This window comes from Onychostruthus taczanowskii, unplaced genomic scaffold (assembly GCF_017590055.1).
Source record: "Onychostruthus taczanowskii isolate IOZ18803 unplaced genomic scaffold, ASM1759005v1 scaffold4, whole genome shotgun sequence".
NCBI lineage: Eukaryota > Metazoa > Chordata > Aves > Passeriformes > Passeridae > Onychostruthus > Onychostruthus taczanowskii.
Window position 1 is genome coordinate 1,096,123 of NW_024501459.1, and position 12,085 is coordinate 1,108,207.

At 40.8% G+C, this 12,085-nt stretch overlaps 1 non-coding gene and 1 pseudogene across 1 annotated transcript; one reads left to right on the forward strand and one right to left on the reverse strand.

Moving 5' to 3' along the window:
- The window catches only part of LOC121340310, a 75,678-nt pseudogene that overhangs the window by 16,326 nt on the left and 47,267 nt on the right, over nucleotides 1-12,085 (forward strand).
- On the reverse strand, nucleotides 9,533-9,605 carry TRNAA-AGC. Its single transcript has one exon. It is a non-coding gene; the product is annotated as a tRNA-Ala (tRNA).

Genomic DNA, 12,085 nt, shown 5'->3' on the forward strand with positions numbered 1-12,085 from the left:
GGAAACTTTTAGAGCTAAATGTGTGAGTAACTGCAGATTGAGGCACATAGGCAAGTCTGCAAGCTCTCCACAGACTGGTACAGATGCATGTTCCCAATGGTTTACCTCTCCATAGGGTCAGAAAGAGTGCATTTCATTTAGTTCTTGGAAGTTCTGTGTGTGCTCTGGCAGGCCACCATCTCCTCTGCCTAGTCCTGCTCTTGGTCAGAGCAGCTATCTGCTGCTGGGCTCTCTGTTGGCACATCAGAGGTTAAATCTGACCTGGCTAGGAGGAAGAGGAGGAGGAGGGGTCCTGGTGAAAGGGCTGTGCTGGAGCATGCCCATGCTGATGATGACAGCTGAATTTCAGCCCCTCTTAGTGGCAAAATGCTGGCATTTCTGTTGGCAGCTGTCTTTGCTCACCATCTACTGAGGGAACACAGCTTGATGAAGATCACTTCAAGCTTTTTGCTTCCACGTTTATGAGTAAGGTCAGTAAGGAAAAGAGGATTTCTCATCTTTAGGAAGAGCCTTTCCCCTGCCCAGCCTTCTAACGTTGTGCTACAGCTTTGCTCCCCTATCTCTCTACAGGTTCATGGCTTTATGCTGTTGAGCACTGCAATGAGATATCTTAAGCAAAATCCAGTTTTCAGTCCAGCAGGGCAAGGATCAAATTCCCATGTGTGACTCCCATTAGTCCTGTGGAAATGCCAAGGCCCTCTGTTTGCAAGAGGCTGGGTTTGCAACAATTACTGTTCTAACAAATTGGAGCTGGAGTGCTGGAGTGCTTGACAGCCATTTCCCCTACTGTTGGGAAGCCTTTGGCTTTCCCACTGTACATTACAGAAACCTTGCACAAACTGCTTGAGCACATAAAAACCACTGCTTTTTACTCTGTAGAATAAAAGCCAAGAAACATGCATCAACACAAGCCAGTAAGAGCCAGTGTGTCAGAAGACACTACAGAACTGAACGTAAGACCATTTTGCAAAGATTTAGTGCCAGACATAAAGGAAGGACTAAGAAAACTCCTAAGAGTTATTTTATGTTGTTCAAGAAGTGGTGCCTTGCTGACTCCAAAAGTTCATGGAGTGGTTACCACCTTGCCAGCTCATACCTGAAAATGACAGAACAGCATGTGTTTTGTAGGGCTGTGGTGCTTATAAAGTTTTTCTGTGTATATATATTTTTGCCTGAGTCCTGTATTTTTTTTTTTCTTAATGTTAACTTTGTAGCATGAACTCTTATTCAGACTGTTTTTCCTTTTTTGTTAGCTGTAGAAGATCCTGCTCAGGTCACAGTCCTTATTTTATTATAACTTGGCAGAAAAAGGCAGGAAAGAAACTGTTTGATCTGAGAGAACCATGCAACTTTTTTTTTAATAAACTCACATAATGAGGCAGCTGAAAGAAACTGTGTCACAGTGACTTTAACCAAAAATAATCTTGTATAAACCAGTTTGCATTTAAACTTGGAAAGAACCCATCACGGTATCTTCCACACCCACAACATAACCCGGAGTACCATTCCTTTGACTGGAATTGAATATCTAATCTTCAGCCCATAGATTAGACGAAGCTGTCTTCTAAGAGCCCTACTGCCCCTTGGCCTGCATTTGCTTCTCCTCAATTCATCACCTTTCTTTCTGTGAGGAAATCAAAATGAAGATAATGTTTTGCCAAGAATCTGGCAGGGCTATCTTTCTTTTTCTATTTTTTTGAATCACATTGACTAATGCTTCTGTTCCAAAAGCTCAGTGTTTCCATGGGCAGGGTGGACAATTTAGGCATATATGCATATATACTTAATATATAAGCTGTCACTTAAGGGATACTTGAGAGGATTATTTTCCTTTCTACCTGGCTGTGAAGATGGGCTACTGCTTTAAATGTGTAGCCACTGGCTACAAGCTAGCTGTCCTTTTAGCTCTCTTTGGACTTTAGTGTTTTGGCAAAAAGTTGACCTGGGTTTGAACTGTCCCAGAGTCAAGTTTTCAAAAACAAAACCTGACCTAAGCTTTGTGAAGACTGAACTACTCCCATTTTCGTCTATCTGTTGTAGATGTGCTCTGCCCATAAGCTTGTAATCTTTGAGATACAGGGGAACAAAGGCTTGAGATACAATCGTCTGACAACTTGTCACAACGGCACACAGCTGAATCTCGGCTTGAAGGTTTCCATAAATCTGCTATCTGAGCTGTATAACAGCTATCCACAGAGGGGATGAAACCTTGTGCTTGGAAAATATATTATTACTCTGGTTGTGTGTTCCTGTAATTTTTCTCCAGACGTCTACTGAAATATTTTCTAAATATCTTTTTATTTTGGGTGTATCTTCAATTTGTATAGAAATGTAAATTAATCTCAATTAAGATAGAACCCCGAACATATAATAGTTATGAAATATAACTATTATACTGAACTATATTATGATGAAAAATGCAGCAATGAAATGCAATGCAGTCATCTCATGTAAAACTCCCTTTGCTTTTGGTGAATGCAAAGCAGCCAGTGAAAACCACTTTTGCTGTGCTGTGTTCTGTTTCAAACATTTTTTGTTTCATTCATGTTTACTTCAAAATGGGCATGTGGAAAACTAGGAGGACCTGATAAAGTATCTTCAGCCATTTGGATTGCAAGTCTGTGTCTCCACCACATAGCATATAATTAGCTTTAGGCTTTATAGCTGTCTAGTCTTGCTAGGATGTCTAGGAACATTTTCTGTTGATTAACTGAGTATTAATCCTATCATAACATCCTCATGAGAGAAGGGAAGCAATAAGTTTTCAAGTTAGGAACAAGTCTTTAACTGTTCATACTGACCAAATTTGCATAAGTGGGGAGGAATTTAAATTGAAGCAATGGACCCTTTCTGACTCACAGCATACATTTAAGTACTGATGGAAAAAAGGAAAGATGATCCCGAGTCCCTGCAGTGCACAAGTGGCAGCGTGCAAAGAACTCGCATCTCCCCATCTGCCAGGGTGCAGGGTGGGCAGGCTGGCCGTGAGTAGAGCATTCCACGTGCTCCAAATCTTCCTGGAGGGACCAGTGCTCTCTGCTGGCCGCAGAGTCAGAGGCCAGTTACCCGTTCCAACAGTCGCATCCTTGAAGTTAGACTGGGTGAATCTCAGCCTTACTCATTGCTTGTGAGCAAATGTGGGATACATGGGAAGGACAAAAGAGCAAGTTTCTTGTGGTAAGTGGTGGCATTAGTGGGTTTAGACACTTTTCTGTCTTTGTTTTGTCCATCCTTACATCTCACAATGGACAGTTTACTTAATGGCTGCAGGTATGCATGACAACTATTACAGAATGTTCACTGTATTTCCTTCCTTGCACTCTTGTCTTCCAGTGTGAGAAATTGCCACATGAGAAACAACTCGGAAACATAAGTGGGGAGGATCACCATGAGCATATCTATGTGAATACAGTTATTAACCATTTCTTCCAGTTAGCTGTTACAAAGATTTCAGATGGAAAAAATTCAAAGGTGTGTCAGACCTGAGTATTTAAAATGAATTCACGTAGAGACGAAAGTAACACTTAATCTTTTAATCACTGAAATTTAATCACACTTAAACTTTTCCAGTAAGAGGCATTTGCTGACATGTCAAAATAAGGGGCGGGACGAAAGGAGAAAGAAAGAAATAAAAGGGAACTAAATATGTAAAAGAACATGAAATGTGGCAGTATGTATCACACCACTTCTTCTTCAACTTGGAATCCTAACTCTGCTTTAAAAAACATAAAGGCCTTGTAGATAGGTGTATAAATGTATAGCAGACAGGCTGTGTTTGAGCTGGAAATCTGGAACTGGAAACTGATGAAAAATCTTTGTTATCCTCAGCTCCAGTTGGCTGAGGGACATGATTTGATCAGTCCTCTCTGTGAGGACATGAATACGTAACCCGGTACAAACTGCAATCCAGGAATTTAAAATGGCAAGTATTGTGTTAATAAACAGGCAGGGAATATGTGGCTGAATGGCTTGAGATTTCATGGTTAAACAGCTGAAGAGATCCTCGAATCTGGTATAGGCTTTGCAGTACTTTTTGTATTTCTTAGAAAATACAGGTGAGGAATCCAGAGGAAGTAGAAAAAAACAAACTGAGGTTAAATGACAGCTTGACTTCACAGCCATTGCAAAGGACCACTGCCTTCTTCTAGTTTTGCAAATTCATAAATTTGTAAAATGTATTTATTCATCCTTCCACGTGGGCAGCATCATATACACAATGTATAAAACAAACTGTAAATACTGACTAGCTTGCCATTAGTGACTGGACTATTTTCATGGTTTAGAAATGGTATTCCCCAATTCAGTACTCCCATTAAAAACCATGAGCTGCTCCCCTTCCCTCTCTGGTGGGAGAAAAAAGCAGAAATCACACATTGAGATAAGAGCAATTTACTGGAAATAGCACTGAGATAAGGAAACAGTAAGAGCAACTATAGTAATAACAAAAATATACAAAGAGGGGGTGATTTACATGCCAAATGCTCATGAAACCCAAGTCAATTAAAAACAATGGTGGACAGACCCTATGCCTTCCATGCTTACTCCTTCTTGGAAGAAAAACAACCCCTTTCACCTGTCCCTGGCTTTTCAGATGTCCCTGATGTAAAATGGTATTGAATTCCAAAAGGTCTGCCTCATCCCATCCCACTGATCTGGGCCGGAACCAGGACAATTCTAAACAGCTTATATATACTTATATAAACTTATATACACTTATATAGAAAGGACACATGCTTTCCCATGCTTGTCACCAATTCTAGTCTGTTATTTGACTTGTAATACTTGATTCTATAACATATTCTATAACATATATTTACATTTTCTTTATAAAAGCAGCCTTTGTCACTTAGTACTGGGATTTGGTATCTCTGTCTATTTGGGTTGCTACAGGAAAAGCATTTTCCCTCACTCTGACATACTTTTTTTTTAAATCCCTCTTTATTTTAAGGACTAAATGCTTGCAAAATGTTATTTTTCGAAACAAAACTATTTTTTGCTGTTAAGGAAAAATATCTGAAACCACAATAATTATTTGTTTGTCTCTGAATCAAAAATAGTCAGGCTGATCCAACCTAGAGGCTTCATGGGCTTAGTGTCAATTTTTCATTTGGTGAGGCTACAAGTTATAAAGAGTACATCATGTGGAAACTGGATAGATCTGAAAGGAATTAAGCATCAAATTGTTCTGGACTTTGAAAGGTCATGCACATGCTGAAGGTAGTGATGATGTCTCTAATGAGTTTGTAATAAGACTAAATGTGGAAAAGAAGCTTGTTCACTCTTTTTCTTAGGAATTGAAAAAGGAAATTATGATTGCAGCTGTAGACTTTAGTTAGGACCATTTAAATTTGGCTCATCTCAGTGTAATGTGAGATTATCAGTCAATGTTTCAGAAGCAGATAAATATAATTACCCTTTTGAGATCCAATGGATTAGTAATAAGCACCCTTGCCACTTTAAGAGATGCAATAAGAACCAAATAACAAGGAAATTGTAAGATGCTGAATTTTGTCTTGTGTACTGATCCAACTCATTCAAGTGTATGGTTTTGCTGTGATAGTGAAAGATTGCAGCTCCAGGTGGGGCTGTATGTGGCTATGCCAGCATGACAGCACTTCCTTCTATCATAGCTTCTCCTCACACATTTACACTGAACAGTGCTCTTGGTAGTGTTTTGTAGCTCTTCCAGCAGGCTTTAGTATTCCTTGGAGAAGGAGGAGTAGGAAGCCACGGGAAGGCAAGAGAAAGGGGTTAAGAAACAATGGGTTTTTTCCACCAGCAAGTCCCAGTACTGCACATGTATTCCTGCAGTGTGGCAGTGCAGTCCTCCTGCTGCCACCAGGGAGAAATCTGTCTTTGCTAAATGCACTGACTTCAAAGAGGAAGAGTTAGTGGTACAACACCCTGTGTGTAAGCAAGCCCTACACCTCCACTCTCTGTGCTTTGTTCTTCTTGCTCAACCATTTGTACTTTAATTGCAAAACCCCACTTTCTTCTGTTGTTTCTCTCTCAGTTCTTTTGGCATTGCTGCAAGCTTCAAATTGCTTCTCAGATGTGCTGTTTTTTGAGTGTGCATTCCTTTACTGGTAGCAAAGACATATGTATAGAACTTGAGGCTTTGATATAAGTGAGTTACACAATCATATGGCTTCAAAACCAGGGCAGAGTAATCAGGTTTTCTTCTTTTATTGACCATTATGAATTTGGAGTATTTTCTTGTTTGAGAGGGTGGAATAATGTAAAAAGCAAATACAAGACTGGGAAGTATCTTGTGTCCCTTTTGTTGCCAATCTGGGATCTGGAAGACATTTTCTTGCACTAGATGTTGGCTGCATTTAAATTTTTCCTTGTAGTTCTGAGCATGGATCAGGTGGGTCAAACACCACAGATCTCCTGCCCTTTGTTCCAGGAACAGAGTTCACATTGTTACTGTATAGCTTGTGGGGATGTCCAAAACATGCCGGCTGCTTTCCAGGCTGGAAGAAAGAAGCTGTACCTGCTTGGAGAGTTCAGTTGTTCTGGATGACAGAGACTGAGAAAGCATCCAGGAATAGTACAGCTGTAGAGGAAGGCTGGTTGTGGCCAGCATGATAACCAGCAGTCTAAGCTGCAAAATGTTGAAATAACTGCTGCCACTGTTTACCAAAGGAGAGTTTTAAGAATGCGTGGGACAGATGTCTTTGAGGTGTGGTTTGAGTATATCCTGGGCTGCTGTGGAAAAGGAAACCTCTACGTCCTTCCAGCTCTCCATGGCACTCTCCAGTGCAAAGCTTTCTAATTGCAAATGCATCCATCAGCTCTGAGTGCTGTTCTCATCCACAGCATCTGAAGTGCTCCTCAGGAATGATAATTCTTGGTCAGCTAGTCCCCTTTGATAGAGTAACAGTGTTGTGTGGGTCTATGCATTTTAATTTCCCCCCCACGCCGTTTCCTGTATTTAGACAGCATAAAGTAATTCCTGGTTTTGAGAATTTGGGGTTTCAGCAGCCAGAAGTTTATGTAGAGGAATATAAGCATTGATAAACCAGATAGATTAGCACAATAAATAACAAACTGATCTAATAAACTAGGTTTATTAGTTAACAAAACAACTTAATTAGGATATTCAAGGGAAAGTTGGCTTTTTGTGTAAATCAACACATTCTGTACAGGCAGCAAGGCAAGTTATATTCATCCATTCAGTAATTTTTTTTTTGTTTTGGTTTTAATATTTAAGCATAAATCAGCTCAAGAGGGAAATTTCTGAAACAAGCAGTTCATCAAGTGTATGGATTGGTCCAGATGGAATCAGATTCTAATCAAGCCTTCAGTCAAGGGGAGTTATGTGATTGATACTTCAGAAGAAACTCAAATAACTTGAGGGTATATTAAAGCATATTCATAAGGCAGATTTTCTTTACAGTAATGTAATGCTCCCTTCTGATATATCAAAACTAATTGAGACAAATATGCTGGGAAGATCCTGAGTTGCTGCCTCTGAAAAGAAGCAGAAAAGGAGTCCTGCTTTCCCCCTTCCTTTCAGGAAGGCGTCTCTTCACAACTAGTCCAGTTGCCTTTCTTTGGCTTAAATTGCTGCAGTTTCTCATTATTTAGATCAAGATTGACATCACACAGACTAGACTGGAGAGAACATATATCTGTTGTTTACCTGGAAGTGCCCCAGATGCTGAAGCTGTCATGTAAACTCATTGCTTTTTAAAAATAAGGTTAAGGCAAATGGGAACTACTACAAACTGCATTTTTGTAAAAGGACCTTTTAATGTTTTGTATCTCTTCGTGTCTCTTCCTCTGTGCTGCAGATGCTGTGCTTCCAGTTGAGGGTGGGAAGCAAGGGATCACAGAGCTTTTAAATGTGGGACTCATGAAGGATCTGGATACACATCCCTCTGCATTGTTTTGGCATTTTATTTCATCCTTGGCTTTTGAACAGCAGATTCTGGGCTTGCCAGTGGCCTGGTTATTCCTATACCTCACTTCAGTCCTGGTTTGTGCTTTCTGTATGAAAGGCCTGTGTCAAGTAGCAACAATCTGAATTGTAGGTTGAAACTTGGCAATAGCAAAACACCAAGCGCTTGGAGGAAGCTGTATAGGTAGAAAAGGATGAGTTGCTTGGAAAGAGATGCTAAAATTGGGGAAAATAATGAAGAAATATCATCTGAGAATAGCTGTGGAAGGACCATAGCCAGAACTGTGGACTTTCCAAGTTTAGATCATTTGAATCCTCTGGGGACCCAGAAAGAGTCTCAGCTTCTGGCTCCATCTCTGTAACTGTAGGACTATGGGTTCAGATCCAGACTTTTCATCTGTTTCTTATGTATGTAATAGCCTGAACCTTAATCTTGGACATAACACCCTGAACTTTGGAGAAAACTACAGCTGGGTCTTTGTCATAGCTTTTAGAAAGCTGTTGTGGACTAGAGCAAGGTTCTTGCAGTAATGCTGAGAGGCTTAATGTTCAGCAAGCAAGGGGTCATGGCTGGAGAGTGCATAATGCTGTTCAAAAGTATTGAAAAAATATAAAAAGGATTAGTTGTGTGCATAACCTCCTGCCTTTGCCCTACCCCTTTGTATTCACCTCCAGCCCTCCCCAAAAATGTTGTCTAAATCAATTCTTAATATGCAGTGTTTGCTGAAACATGGTTTACTTGCCTGAATAGATGTAGACAGTTAAGTCTATCAGTCAGCACTCATGTTTTTGACCCAATAACTAATTTTTATAACCTGTCTAGAACTACACAGAGTTTTAAAAACCATTCCAGAACTGGAATCAAATAGATCAGTTGTATGAATAAACGGGAAAAAGTTGTGTAATGGTGTATGGTGCTCCTCAAATCAGAATATCCTGAGCTGGAAGGGACCCACTAAGATCATCAAAGTCCACCTCCTGGCCCCAGACAGGACACTCCAAGAATCATACCATGGGCCTGAGAGCATTTTCCAAATGCTTCTTGGACTCTGTCAGGTTTGGTGCTCTGACTACTTCCCTGGGGAGCCTGCTCCAGTGCCTGACCACCCACTGGATGAAAAACATTTTCCTAATATCCAAACTAAACCTCCCCTGACAGCTTCAAGCCATTTCCTTGAGTCCTGTCACTGGTCACACAGCGAGGAGACATCAGCGTCCGTCCCTCCTCTTCCCCTCACAAGGAAGCTGCACACTGCAATGAGGTGTCCCCTCAGTGTCCTCTTCTCACGTCTGAGCAGACCAGTGACCTCAGCCACTCCTCATCAGACTTCCTCTTCAGACCCTTCCCCACCCTTGTGACTTCCTTTGAATGCTGTGGAAGAGCTTAATAGCTTTTTCATAGTGTGGTGCCCAAAACTTCTCACAGCCCTTGAGGTGAGGCTACAGAGCAGAGCAGGCCAATCCCCTCCCTTGCTCGTTTGGCAGTGCTGTTCCTGATGGCCCCTAGGACAGGGTTGGCCCTCCTGGCTGCCAGGGCACTGCTGGCTCGTGTTCAACTTGCCATCAAGCCCCGGAGCCCTTCCTGCAGGGCTGCTCTCCAGCCCCTTGTTCAGCAAAATGTGATGCTGGAGAATGCGGGCATCGATCCCGCTACCTCTCGCATGCTAAGCGAGCGCTCTACCATTTGAGCTAATTCCCCCTGTGCACAGTCAGAAAAGAAATAACTATGTAATTTATGTCATAAAAATGACCATTGTATTATTATTAATAATAATAATTCACAATTTCTGGGAAGTGAATGTACAAGTCCTGTTCGTTGTCTGATTCTTGAGTCTGTACATCTAACTCCTTGCATTTGGGATGGAATGTTGTGTATCACATCAGCAGTTACCTGCATAAGTGGGCTACATTTTGGCTTTGCTCTTCAGAGTAGGTTGGTTTAAGAACTCCTGGGTTCTCTTCACAACTTCATTCTTGGTTAGTTTTGGCCAAGTCATTAATACCTATTACTCCTTTTTGCTCATTTATTATATGACTGTAATATTTTACTTGCCAGGTTTATGGAGCGAATGCAGCCTTAATTTTGAGAAATTATATAAGGCTGGAGTTCTAGAAGTGTGGCCTTTTAATCTGAAATATCTCAGTGTGTTTTTCTGTGACCCATACTTTTGATTTTTGCTATAAGGTTGATTCTTATCGTGCTTGGAAGGACATGAAGACAGACATGCTGTTAGTCCTTTTTCTTCAGAGTGTGGTAAATCTGGCAGCTTCATGCTTGAGATTGGCATAAAGTAAATGGTCATACTAAGGAAGGTTGCTAGAGCTTTTTGTGGGAAGGTAGTTGCTACAGAACCTGACAAAATTAATCTGGGATGAAAAGAATGTTAAAACATTTCCAGAAAACATCACCACTAGCAAAAAGATTGTTTTTTTTCTTCCTATGTACAGGTGCAGGGGAGCTTTGTATGGCAGGATGATGGGATTGGTCCTTGTTTCCTTAATTGGTGTCAAACTAGTGAATATGGAATATGGATTGATACAGGTCTCTGCTGCCATTGGAGCTGCCTCATATTTCAGAGGTGTTCTTAGACTAACCATCCCCCTCACTGTGATAATGGTAAGTATGTAGAGTTTTCAAGTACTTTTGTGGCCAAGGTTGAGTTGAGCTTTTGCTGCTGCAGCTAAATAAAGCACTGGTACCCTGTGCACATTGAACCAGAGATAAATAAATTATTGGCCTGTCTGGTTTGCCCAAAGAGGGTTTTTTGCTCTGTTTTGTTTTATCTGGGAACTTTTACTTGTGGATTGTAAGTTTGGAAGTAACACTTTGAGAAATCTGACTGTCTCTTGTCCTATTTTTAATTTTGTTGAGGTTACAGAAGTGATAATGCTATCAGTGGTTTACAAAGAAGAAAAGGGATGTTTCTGTTAGGTTACAAAACAGTTGTAGGTCACACTGCTTGCCTTGTGAATTCACTTCTGGGGGGGATGAGGGCCTTGTACAATTCACCTTTTAATGCTGGGGTTGAGTATGGCCTCTTAGATGGAGTAAGGATTTACAGTATAGGCAAGCGATCTAATGGGAAATCTCACAGGTCTCTCTGGTCAAGTTATGCCTCATAGATTTCAAAATTTTGGGATTCATTTGGAACACATTTCACATTTCTGTTTCCCCCTCCTTTCGTAACAGAACATCTTGAGTCTGCGCTACAACACTTTCCAGGCAAACTTCTGAAAGCTGAAGTATTTGCAAATAATATTCTTTTACTTAGAGAGGGTGCTCTTTGCTCTCCCTGATTGCAACACCTGGGGACAGTGAGTTGTAAGGCACAGCTGAAATTCAGCTTAATCAACAGAGAAATGAAATTGAGGTCACAAGGGGGAAGTTTTCACCCTTCCAGGGCAGGACATTCAAGGCCTGTGAGTGTTAGTGTGTGTGGAAATTTCACCCATGACTAAACCCAGACTTGGCTGCCCAGCTGGTTTTGCCCAAAAGTATCTCATAGAAATCTTTGCAGATGTCAGAATTCACACGGAGTGACTAAGCCTGGATTTTCCCTCCTAGTACACTGTTGCACAGTGTTTGATAAAGTAGCTGTTCATTGGCACTCACACCAAGCTGGGCCCATGTTAGTGATAGGTTGTGTAAATTCTGTAGGAAGCATTACTTTTTCTTATGTTCTAGTTTGAAAGGCGTTGTGTGTGCAAGAAACCCTCTCTGTTGTGAAATAATAATTAGATGGATTACGGAAAAAGTCCTCCTTCAGTGTCCTCTTAGTGCTTTAGCATTTACTTATCCATTAAGTAATTAAGTAAAAATGAACTCTGCTATTTCTGCTTCTGTTATTTCTATTATGCATATCTTGGAAGTTACTGGGTGAATTGCTGGCCAGCTAAGTCTGTAAGACTTGAAGAGGGGAAAGTTGATGCCTGCACACTAGATGTAAGTTTTCTGAGAGCCCAAATTATGACTAAATGTAATGTCTTTTCCAAAGTAGGCTTGGATTTTCTTGTAATGCCTCAATACATTTTAATTTAAGTATCATTTGTAACCCATTACTGTACAGTCTTTCTGCAGGTATAAGTCTTTAGGGGTAAAAGCAGTTGATTGACATTTTCCTCAGCTCATGAGGCTGTGCTCTATCACAGAGAAATGAGAGGTGATTATATGCCAGAACA